At 42.4% G+C, this 12,929-nt stretch overlaps 1 pseudogene; it reads right to left on the reverse strand.

The window, feature by feature from the left end:
• Positions 1–9,076: 9,076 nt before the first annotated feature.
• On the reverse strand, positions 9,077–11,919 carry LOC147235627 (uncharacterized; annotated as a pseudogene).
• Positions 11,920–12,929: the final 1,010 nt, after the last annotated feature.

Here is a 12,929-nt window from a genome sequence, read left to right on the forward strand (position 1 = left end):
ATCCTTTTTTGGGGGAATTTTCACCGAATTGCTTGCTTTTTAATGCCAAAAGTGAAACGAGTGGTGGTGATATGGACACAATTACAACACCAACAACTCCACATCGACAGGGTGAGTATTCAAGACTCTCCTGCTCTCTTCTTTTGTCAGATCACTGATACTTTGGATCTTCGGTTATTCAATTGCAATTTTTGTAAGTAGCTTTGGGTGAAAGCGTCTGCTAAATGACTGTAATGTAATGTAATGTAATGTAATGTAATGTAATGTCAGTGATTGAATTATTCATATTTAAATATTTTTCAACCTTAATGGTTTCCGTCCCCTTCCCATTTGCATCCCCGAGTCTTCAGAGACATTGCAGCAGTTTTTTTTTTTTTGTTCCTTGATATTTTAGTAAAATTTAAGATTTTCTTTTCTTTCTTAACACCAAGGACATTCTATTAGATTGACTTTGATTCAATATGTTTTTATCTTTGGTCTCTGGTTGAGTCAGTCCGTGATTGAGGTGAAACCGGGTGAAATGGATTTGCTTTAAAGACCATCATTGAAAAAAATACACCCTGATATTATACAACAGGCTGTTTTTCACAAACACAAAGAGTTTCTGTTTTTAAAACCATCAGCTGATCTTGTAATTGATTACAACTGAAGAGGAAAAAAAGGCATCTTTGATTGTGACAATGGTTGAAATACATCATCCGTAGAGAATGAGAGAAACAGACCAACGACAAGCCCCACCCAGACCTTGGGGGCAGGGCCCCATCAATCTCCATGAGCTTTTTAGTGAAGGTTCACTTTTGTAAAGCCAGTCTGTTGGTAAAAGACCGTTGCTCCTCTTATATTCATCAATAACAAACACTCTGTCTCAGAAATTATAACAGTACCTACAAGAAGAAAGACATGAGTGATTTTGTCTCGATGCATCTGATGCTTTTGTAAGGGTGTGATTTTACAGAGCAATATTGTCACCATGATGACATGTATGAAGAGCATTCCTGCATCTTCGGGCATCGGAAAAAGCATTTCATGCTAAAAGTGGTGCACTGATATCAACAAAATGTAAAATAAGATTATTCACTAAGCGATCACCTGGACATTGATCATTAATGCTCATAGTTCATACAAGACTCGATCTCTTGCAAGGACATCTCTGCACACATTTTGATATTCTGCCATTTTTTTCAGGAGGCAAAAATATAATTAATGAATGATTACATGACAGCTGATCAGCAATAATCTTGTTCGCAATGGTGATGGATAGGCTGACAGATGAGGTTAGACAGGAATCCCCATGGACCATGATGTTTGCGGATGACATTGTGATCTGTAGTGAGAGCAGACAACAGGTAGAGGAAAATCTAGAGAGGTAGAGGTATGCTCTGGAAAGGAGAGGAATGAAAGTTAGTCGCAGCAAGACAGAATATATGTGTGTGAATGAGAGGAACTCAGGTGGAACGGTGAGGCTACAGGGAGTGGAGATCAAGAAGCTGGAGGATTTCAGGTACTTAGGGTCAACAGTCCAGAGCAACGGAGAGTGCGGAAAAGAGGTGAAGAGACGGGTCCAAGCAGGTTGGAATGGGTGGAGAAAAGTGTCAGGGGTACTATGTGATAGAAGACTATCGGCCAGAATAAAAGGAAAGGTGTACAAGACAGTGGTGAGACCAGCGATGATGTATGGACTAGAAACTGTTACAATGACCAAAAGAAAGGAGGCAGAACTAGAGGTTGCAGAGATGAAGATGTTGAGGTTCTCCTTGGGAGTGACCAGGATGGATAGGATCAGGAATGAGTCTATCAGAGAGACGGCACATGTTCGATGTTTTGGAGAGAAGGTCAGAGAAGCCAGACTGAGATGTCAGAGTCATGTACAGAGGAGGGATAGTGAATATATTGGTAGACGGATGCTGGAATTGGAGCTGCCAGGCAAGAGGTCTCAAGGAAGACCAAAGAGAAGATTTATGGACGTAGTGAGAGAGGATATGAAGGTAGTTGGTGTGAGAGAGGAAGATACAGAGAACAGGGTTAGATGGAGAAAGTTGACTCGCTGTGGCGACCCCTGACGGGAAAAGCCGAAAAAAAAAGAAGAAGAAGAAGAAGACATGACAGCTGACAGCAGTGACCCTGCCCTTCATTGTCGTTAACGCCACAGTATAACATTGGTGTTTCAATATCAGTATCTTGCTTTTATAGTATATTGCAAATCAACATAACTGTCATGCATTGTCCATCCATCAATCCATTCATTATCTAGCGCTCTTTCTGCACTTGGAGCTGTGCGAATGCTAAAGCGTACCCCGGCTATCATTGGGCGATAGACAGGGTACACGCTGGACTGGTCACTGGTTGATCAAACTATGCCAGACCAAGAACAGAAGCATGTGGGATGCAACATGAGAGAAAACAACCAGCAGGTTGAAAAAAGAAGTGATAGGACAACTGATTACCTATATGTTCATGTTTGTGTGTGTGTGTATATGTTTGTGTATGTATGCATGCGTGTGTCCACGCGTGTATGCGTGTGTGTGTGTGTGTGTGTGTGCGTGTGTGTATTGTGGTGGTTCATCATGTTCTCTTGTCTTTTCTTCCCATCATTCTTACTTCCTCTTGTCCTTCCTTCCCGTAAGTTTCCCCTTTTGTGCCCCTCAACCACACAGACACACACGCACACATTGAAAAAAACCACAAGTTCCTAGAAACAAACTCTCTTTAAACAAGGGATCTCCCTTTCATTAACGGTTTAAAAACGAAGAAACTATAGAAAATAATCCTGTTGAGGTGTTATACATTGATCAAGCTAATCACTGAAATAGTTCCTTCCTTCTTTCAAATTTTAGTTTGTATTTGTTAAAGAACACTAACTTTGAATCAAATATAGATATTTGAATTAATGTAATTTGCAGCGTGCAGTTTCAGATGTCATGAAGAATGGTGTTTATATCAGCACATTAACACTTCAGACAAATACCCACGCTACTATCAGTTACATTTAAAAAATGAAATGAAATGAAACATTTCAAAACACAAAGTTCTTATCATTTATAAATAAATCTTTGATTCCCTTCCCTGATTATCTTCAAACTTCGTAACACATATATATGTAATTGCAAAAATTAATAGAAATTCATAGAAACATTAATCGTTTTCGTCTCCTCTTTTTTCCCTTATACCAACTCAAGACACTTATTTCTTATTTCATACATTTCTTAATTAAAATTCAGTGACATGAAAAAAAGAACACAATCTGTTTTATTAATGTTTGACTTTGTGCATTCTCCCACATGTTGGTATGTTGCATGTGTATGTGTTTGTGTGTGTGTGTGTGTGTGTATGACCATGTGTGGCGTAGAGCCGGATGTGAATCAACCTGCTGGGCTCGTTCTGGGAGACGCCTGCTGCTGTCAACCGTCAAAGCTTCCCTCGCTTCTGCGATTCGGGCTGAAAACTCAGTGCCTATTGCACAACATGGAAACAACAACAGAAGCACAGGCGATGTCCCCCCATGAGAAAACATCCCTGGAAAGTCTAACTGCATTATCTGTTGCAACTTGATGCTGCTTCCTGTTGCGGAGAGAAGTCCACGGGTCTCAAAGACATTGATTCTGCAGCTTGTTGGAGCGTTGCATTTTCATCAGTCTGGACCCTCATTTTAGTGCGGCTTAAAGAAAATGAACCTATTCTATCTTTCCTTTGTATCTATGATTTCCATCCCTTGGGAGATATGACATTTTAACACCTGAGACCATTGATTTAATGTTGAAACGTCCAATCTTAAAGCCAGCAAGATGAGAATTTATCATAAGTATATCTAAAGTCTATTCTCATGAAGTCTATTCTCACTTCATGAGAATGAAGTCTATTCTATTGAATGAAGATGAATGACATCTGACAAATGTCAATTAAATTGAGAAAGCAAGTTTAGATCCCGTTGACACAGAAACGTTTTCAGGCGATTGTGTATCCATCTAAGCGTCTTTGTGTACCGTGAAAAGCGCTATACAAATCGTATGTATTATTATTATTATTATTACACGAGAACAGTGCTGCGGTGCCAGAAAATGTGAACAAAACGGAAATGGACTTAAGAGTGGAAATATTTGAAAACGTCTTCATGTAGACAGGGAAACGCAACACTTTGAAAGCGGGAACACACACCAAGGTTGAAGTAAACTGCAATGTGCGGGTCTGGAAACCATCACAACGGACTCCAGAGTATGTCAGAGTACTCCAGAGTAGTCCAGAGTATTTCCACTGGCATGACTCCCAGTCTATATTTACTTGGAATTTACCCAACCTTGTAGTTTAGAGTTACGGTACTCCAACATATTATTCCACCTCATTGTCAGCCCATTTAAATTCTCACCATATTTGATGTTTACATTCATTGTAGTACCCATATTTTTTTTATTGCGCAGAGACGCAGGAAGTTTCCCTTCAAATGTGTGTTTTATTAGTTCGTCACAAAATCACACCACCAACTATTGGCTATGAGTTTGCACTACAGTACAGCGTTCTGTTTCCCACAGTCACGTGCACTCGGAGATCAGTTTCAAAGCGTTGTTATCTGCACATGAAGTTTCTGAAAACGGCGACTGAAAACAAAATGGGACATTGTCATGTAAACTTATCATCAGGTGAGCCATAATACAGTCTCAGATTTAATGTCTAAAATGCCAGTATATTGGAAAAAATATGTCGATTTAACAGTAGATTGGAGTTAATTTTGTGACAACAAGATGAAATTTCGCATAAAATATACAATTGGTTAAAGTTAGATGCAGAGACAATATCAATCCTACAGTTCTGTTGGAAATAAAAGACAATCTGATGTTTCAATCTAATGATGGACAAACCACTGGCTTCAAAACCGCCTCCAGCTGTGATTCAAAATGTTCTTTATTTTTTTGTTTTTTTTTGGTTTCAAATGAACACAAACATCTGAAGAGTCTCCTTGAGATGTGTGATTTCAATTTAAAATCCGACACAGATGATCTGACTAAAAAAAGAAACGTATTAATTAGAAATATAGAAATTGTCAACCTGACAAATCTTTGGCTTTTCCCGGCAATATTAATTTGTTATTTCACGCTAAAATTGGAACAATTTCGTAATCATTTTCTCAAGGCGTACACACACAATGCACTGTGATGAAATAATGAAATAATTGCAGGAAAAAATGAATATAAATAGAACCAAAAAAAACTTTATTTGCTAAAATTCACCAAAAACTAAAAAGAATTTCATTACAGAGGTGTCAGAATACTCCTCCATCTATGAGTGAGTTACTGAATCCTGTATCTGCCCTGCCTCAGCTCATGACTCACCCCTCCAGCCTCTACCCGCTCACCCCAGACTCCCCCTCCCAGCTGGAATTTGATGATTTAAAGTAATTACCCCAATTACACTCCGAGGACTGACAGCATATGCATGTGTTTTCTCAGGAGCGTGTGTGTTTGTGTGAGTGTGTGTGGGTGAACGTGGGTTTGGAGAGGACTTGTATGATGCCTCTGGCTCTGTTTAAATCTCTGTGTGGTGCGTCGTCCTGCAGTTCAGACCTGAGGGTTCATCTACAGTAGAGAAGGAACACATTTGAAGTTGTAAAATAAGTCAAGCTGCCTCGCCAGTCCAGTGTTTTTTATTTCTTGAAAAAGGCTTTTATTCATTTTTTTCCCCCCATTTTCTTTTTAATGGTTTTATTTAACCTATTCTTCCCTACCATTTTCATTAACCCTGATATAATGATCACCCACTACAATAATCTTGACTACAAATGTAATTTTTTTTAGCCAGTCATAGCTAGTTTTTAATTATTTAAGCAAATACTTTGGATTGGGGAATTCATTGCTTGTTTATCACTATCACTTAATTTTATAATTTTTCATTTATGTTTCTTCCTTGATATTAGTTCATAGATGTTGGAATTAGTTTTCGATCATGTCTTGCAAACTGTTTCTCATTTCAGATGATATCAGTTTGATGATTTTTCTGATGATTTCTTGCTCATTTCCCCACTACATGCCATGATTAAAACTGACATCCAGTGAATTCTCTTGAAAATTAGACAAACTGTGATCTCGAGGGCGCCTGCAGGACAAGGCAGTAGGTGTGCAATGTGTTTCTTATGTAAGATAGAGGAAGTGTCTTGTCTTGTCGTTTACCTCCTCCAGGCCCTGGTGCTTCCTGTATGTGAGTTTTGGTGGTTCCCATCATCCCCGTCTCCTATCACATCCAGCCAACCCAAATCTGAGGTCAGATCTAATCTCCAGGACCATCTGCGACAACAACTTGCCACTGTTTGTCCTGGTGCAGGTTATTAATACTAGCCTGGCCTCAATGTCAAATATCGGCCGTTACTTGTTGGGCAAGTGTTTGGCACTTGCAGCATCTTCCTCTGAATTGAGATGAGGAAGGTTAAGAAGAAGGAGAAGAAGACAATAGTTGAGATGATGGTTAAGAAGGAGAAGAAGAAGATGCAAAAGAAGAAGAAGAAGTAGTAGAAGAAGAAGGAGAGTGTTGGTCAACCGCTTCTCTCTTTACCAGTTGACACATAAAACAACCTCAGCCCCGCCCGCTGACAGGTGTTTGATATGTCTCCTCTGTTGCCACCAAAATAGCAATACTACCCTGGAAAATAATTCCATTCCAACCTGCCGTCCCTCGAAGTTCTGTGTATCCCGACCTGTGCCTCTGGACATTAAATTTATCTTGAAATAGGTATTTTGGGGTTTCGATACAAATGCTCCCTGTGTCCGAAGTGCAAAACTTCAACCATGCCATTCCAAAACATTGCCTGAATCTTTTTTCTCCAGAGCGACATGAAAAAAATCTGCCATTCATATCTGGTGAAAATACACCTTGCAGACATGAACGATTTAGACTTCTAGATTTACTCTGAAATTTATTTCATTATCATCCATTCAATATCTATGCACTAAAGCTCGGGGCAAGACACAGGATGAACCCTGGGCCGATCACCCAGTCAATCACAGTGCATCACATTCACGTCTATCCAATTTAGGGTCTCCAATGAACCATTTTTTTGGAATGCTAGAGGAAACCAGAAAAGCCAGAGGAAACCCAAGCAGAACATGCAAACTCCACACAGAAAGGGATCCAGTCGGAATTGAATCAGCGTCCCTCTTGCTGTGAGACAGAGGTGCTGACCACTCCATCGCCACGCTGCGCCATTCTGTTCTCATAGTTTGTATTGTCTCCAGTATTTTTTTACATCATGGACACACACCGTGGAAGAATGAAACGGGTTGCACAACGATTTTTGGCATCATGTGACCCTGAGCAGCTTTTCACAGAAATGGAAGAAGACTGCAAACTCTGCCTCCTGCCAATCTACCTGCATGAAAGAAGCGTTGTTCTCTTCAAATATTTCCATAAAAAAGCGTTAGTCAAGTCTATGTTGTCAGCTATGTGGAAGATCTTCTACTTCGAAATCAATATCAAATTACTGACCATATCATGTATACATATACTTGTGATTTTCGACTATTTGGCTCCTTTTACTTTTGCCGAGAAAACAACTGCAATGTTTAATCCGCAAACCTACTCAAACACAAAACACAAAACACACCACAACACGCACACCACACACACACACACACACACACACACATCTGGAAGAGGCAACACATCACAGTGACACAGCAATGAAGAAGTGTGGAGGCTGTATGAGTGTTGCCTGCAGCTCTGACCTCTGACCTCTGCCTTTAGATGATAAATATGACACTGGTATGAAAAAAATATTGAATCAGCCCATCTATAAAAAAAAAGAATTTTATCGCAAATGTTTCCTGTTTGGAAATTGTGAAAACCCACTGATATGAAACACGCGGCCGGTAAATACAGTATGACGATCCCGGCTTTTGTTTTGAAATCCCATCTGGAGTTTATGTCGATCAATGAAAGGGTGTATATAAGTGTATATAAATATTGCAATTATTTAATTTTATTACACAGTCTCATCCTAAGTGAGTCGAGTATGTGATGTCTAAATACTTTTTAAAAGGCAGATGTTACATTTAAGTAGCTTTAAATTGTTAGATTAGATTAATGTTAAATTAAATTATTTTTCATCTTGTAAACATTAATGTAAACTGGGATTCAGAGCCCGCTTATTAGATGCTCTTCACCAGAGGATACCATAGGATCGAACTGCAGAAGCCCAAAGTTAATATGACCCTGTCATCCTCCCTCTCGCAATCTAAAGTAAATATGGGGTTGTCAGGCTGTGATTGTATCCTACATTGTCCCTTACCACCAGCAGGTGTCAGTCAGCTGTATCCCAACCTTCCTCAGGTATTTGTCGGTATTTAGTCTTTGGCAGTGATCGGACGATCGGGTCACGACAATGCAGCCACACCGGATTGTTTGTGGCGCCACATGAGAGCAGGAAGTGCTGAGTGCCGTCAGGTGATGCTGGTAACTAGTGTAAGAAGCGAGTACGGCAGCATTCCTGTGAGCACTAACTTTAACTATACAATGGTTCTTCTATGTAATCCGATGGACAGAAAAAAAAAGAAACACTAGTTAGACCAGTAAAAAAATGCACAACTGCTGCTTTAAGACAGGGGTTTTGCGGTGCTGGGTGTTTGGGGGGGGGGGAGGGGGGGGTCATATCTGGGACCCTCTGTGACTCTTATAGGGCCTTCGGCTAAATCCTGGGATTGCACCATTATTGAAATATTTTCTATAATGCAGTTAGATTACTAAAACAATGCAAACTCAGGGGGGCACAAGCCAGTGTCTCTCTGAGCTGGTCCCAAGCCCAGATAAATGCAGAGGGTTGCGTCAGGAAGGGCATCCGATATAAAACTTGTGCCAAAACCAAATATGCGAATCAAACCTAAGAATCTCATACTGGTTCAGTCAAGGCCCGGGTTAACAACGGCCGCCATTGATACTGATAACCTACAGGGTACCAGTGGAAATTGAGCTACTGTGGGTCGAAGACGGAGAGGAGGAAGGCATGTAGGAGCACACAGATAGACTATATATACAAGAAAGACCTCATGGATGCACTGGCATCCTCAGTGATGTATCCTGGGGTCATTGGGTGTTTCAGGTCTCACAACATCATATGCCCTCGATCCAGGCGACCCAGACGGCGTTGATCAAGTCCCGACTTGCATCCCAGTAGCAATCCATGGATCAGCCCAATTAATCCAAAGCCACCGGGTGGCCTTCTCTGCGGCTTCGCTTGCAGCTGAAATGGCTGTCTTTTTTTGCCGCTCCTACAATGCCCAAGCGACTCAGGACTTTCCAAAAATTACATCCTGCAAAATTCCTTCAGCCAACTTCTATGGGCTCATAGAAGGTTCTCTTACCTCTCTGCCTGCACTCCTCCACCAGGTCCTGGTATTTGGCTTGTTTTGTCTCATTGGCTTCCTCAGTTCGCTCTTCCCAGGGCATCGTTAATTCCAGTATGATATGGTGTTTTGAAGCCTCAGAGGTGATGATCATATCTGGACGGAGAGCTGTTGTCGCAACGTGTTGGGGGAACCTCAGCTGCTTTCCCAGGTAAACCTGCAGCTGCAGCTGCCGTGTGGAGGAGGCCTGTCGTTACATGTCGGCGTGCTCGGGGTAACTCTCAAGGTTTGATGAAGGAGACTGCCTTCTTTGGAGCATGATGGAACTGGAACTGGAACTTGGAACTGATGGCTGAGGCTAAGCTCTCAGCGATTGCCTTAAGCACCTGGTCATGGCACCACTGACAGCGACCATCAGCCAGGGCATCAGCTGAAGAGATGTTCTAAAGAGCCTCTTCCAGAGCAAAAAAGGCAGAAGGGTGTCTCATTCTTCCCCCAGGCATGGAGGTTTGCTGGGCTTGGCAGGGCATCCTAGACCACTTTCGCCGAGAAACTGATTCAATGGAAATCTGTCTGCAAGATGTTTGTCCGTGCACTTTCCCACCCTGTCCAGGCTTCTTGTTGCTGGAGTCCCACCCCCCTGCACACTCGCTCTTCCTCTACGCCTGCTCAGTCCTCTTCCTGGTTGGTGGCGCCTGGTGGTGCCTGGTAGTGCCTTTCCTTGGTCCAGCTGATAGGGGTCTATGGGAAGTAAACTAAGCCTGCTCTGCCTGTTGCCACAGTGCCCACCAGTGCCTTTTGTCTAAGGAGTGACTCTGCCGCCAAGGCCTTCCTCGGTGACACCTTACAGTCCCTGGATTCCCTGTACTGTAGGGCTTCTCTGGTACGTACCACCATACTGTCTTCAGTGAGGCCACTGAAAGAAAGTTGAAGCTGAAAGGAAGCTGTAGGATATTGCTCCCCATACAGTGCATGCAGCGCTGGTGAGGCTGCATGGGAGGCCCAGCCACTTTCAAAGAAAGCCACTGACCTTCTTTTCAAGGGAGTCAACTGCTGTCATTGACAATGCATAGATCATCAGGGGCCACAGGATTCAGGGCAAGATATAATACTGGTTGATCCAGGCTTCAAATCTACCAGACAGGCCAGACTTGTCAACCCTGGTGAGCCATGTTCCAAGTTCTGTGCTGAACTTTTGGATGACAGCTGAGTCTTTACGGCTGGAGTCAGACAGGTTCCCCAAGCTCTTGACAGGTTGCTCCGTGATAGTTTGAAAGACAGTTCCTGAGATGGAAAACCAGAATTTTTCAATCACTTCCCCCTTCTTAAGCACCATGGATCTTGGAGGGCTTAAAACTCATCCTTGCACAGGTCATGAGTCTCCCGAGCCCTTGTAGGATCCACCTCCACCCTGGGACAATTGTTGTTGTTGTAACAGGGAGGTCGTCCATACAGGCTATTATTGGGGGCTGCCGTACACCTGACTTGGTCAGGGGCCTTCTGCATTCCACCTCAGCTGACTTGATCACCATGTTCATGACTAGCTCAAAAAGGATGACCAGATAGTACAGATTATTCCTTTCCCAATGCAATGCCAGTCTGATGTTTCGGACCCAGAAGTAACCCTCATCCTGAAGTTATTGTAATAATCCAGGATGAGGTCCTTGATCCTACTGGAAACATGATGGAGGTGCAAAGCTAGCTTGACCAGTTGGTGCAGTAAGTGTCGGCCAGGTCCAACAACAAGACAGCTAAGTGGCCTCTGTTTTCATGGGCCTCTGATTCGCTGTGTGATGACTCGAGTTTGCTCCAAGCAGCCAGGTGCTCCAGAGACCCCTCCCTTCTGTACTGATGGGTCAGTATAATTGTTCTTGAGGAGAAACTGTCAGTCTTTGTGAAACGATGCTGAAAAACACCTTCCCTTCAACACTCAGGAGTGAGATGGTTCAAAACTGGTTGATATCTTAAGAATCGTCCTCTTTGGGGATCCATAATCCCTCAGCACACCTTCACAGGTCAGCAACTTTTTCCCTTCTCCAAATCACCTTCAAGATCTTCCATAAGACGATCTGAGCAGCGCTTGGAGACCTGTTAAGGACTACCTCTGGGGCCTGGAGCAGATGCTGAGTGGGCTTCCTTAATGATCTCCTCAACCTCCTTCAGACTTGGCTCTTTCAGGATGAGCTCTGTTGTTGGAGGGGCCTCCCAGGGGATCACTCACTGTATCTTGTAGGAAGCAATTCACTTGCTCTATTGAGCACTCAAGCTGGTCATTGCGTTTGTCCGCAAGCAGTTGTTTCATGAAGCCAAGGGGATTGGCAATGAAGGCAGCTTGCTTCCCCTCTCTCTCTCCTCCCTGTCTCTGATGCCACTGTGCTCTGCGAAGGGTCATCAACTTCTTCCTCAGGATGTTTTGCAGTTCTGCTAAAGGTAGCTTCGCCTCATCAGGAGCAGTTTTATAATGCTTTTCCAGTGTGCAAAGCTCTTGGTGCAGGTAACGTATCCTGGTGGCTCTGCGGTTCATTGTGTGGGAGGTGGGCTTGGATTTGCCTTGCTCTACTTGCCCAAGTCTTTTTGCATAGCTGAAGATGATGGTGGTCATTGTTTGGAGTCGGCGTTAGCATCTCCTTTTGATGATTCATCGATGTTGGACACATCGATTCAAGTACTTCGGGTCAACAGTCCGGAGCAATGGAGAGTGGAAAAGAGGTAAAGAAATGGGTTCAAGCAGGTTGGAATGTGTGAATATGCTATTCCTGTTGGAATATGCAATAGAAGACTATCAGCCAAAATGACAGGATGCTGTATGGTCTAGAAACAGTGACAATGCGGAAAAGACAGGAGGCAGAGCTGGAGGTCGCACAGATGAAGATGCCAAGGTTCTCTTTGTGAGTGACCAGGATGGATAGAACCAGGAATGAGTCTATCAGAGGGACAGCACATGTTAGATGTGTTGGACAGAAGGTCAGAGAAGCCAGACTGAGATGGTCGGGTCATGGACAGAGGAGGGATAGTGAATATATTGGTAAACGGATGCTAGAATTGGAGCTGCCAGGCAGGAGGTCTAGAGGTAGACCAAAAAGAAGAATTATGAACGTAGAGAGAGAAGATAAGAAGCAAGTTGGTGTGAGAGAGGCGGATGCAGAGAATAGGGTTAGATGGAGAAGGTTGATTTGCTGTGGTGACCCCTGAAGGGACCGCTGTTCCTTTATATCTGTCTTTTCAAAGAAATAAGTCAATCCAATGTTTAAAAAAACATTAAAAACAAGTAAGACATTTTAAAATTTCAGACCTTATTTTGAAGTAATACAATTGCGACTGAAACTCAATGTTGCGAATTAAAATTGGATTTATTTTCAAATCGATTCATCACAAACTCAAAACTTTACTTCCTTATTAAGTTTCTCATGCGGGTGATGTTAAGCCTGTAACCATTGTCTAGCAGGCAATGTTTATCATCATTTGGGCGTCATTTCTACTGATTGGTCCTGATCTCAACCCTAGAAGACTAACGTTAAAATAAGTAACACCATCAAAAACATTGGGTATATTTTACCATATACAATATATACTTAATACAATATCCTGGATTAAATATAGTTTTCATCAATT

This window comes from Fistularia commersonii, chromosome 3 (assembly GCF_037954325.1).
Source record: "Fistularia commersonii isolate RoL2024-O1a breed Wild chromosome 3, RoL_Fcom_v1.0, whole genome shotgun sequence".
NCBI classification, from domain to species: Eukaryota; Metazoa; Chordata; class Actinopteri; order Syngnathiformes; family Fistulariidae; genus Fistularia; species Fistularia commersonii.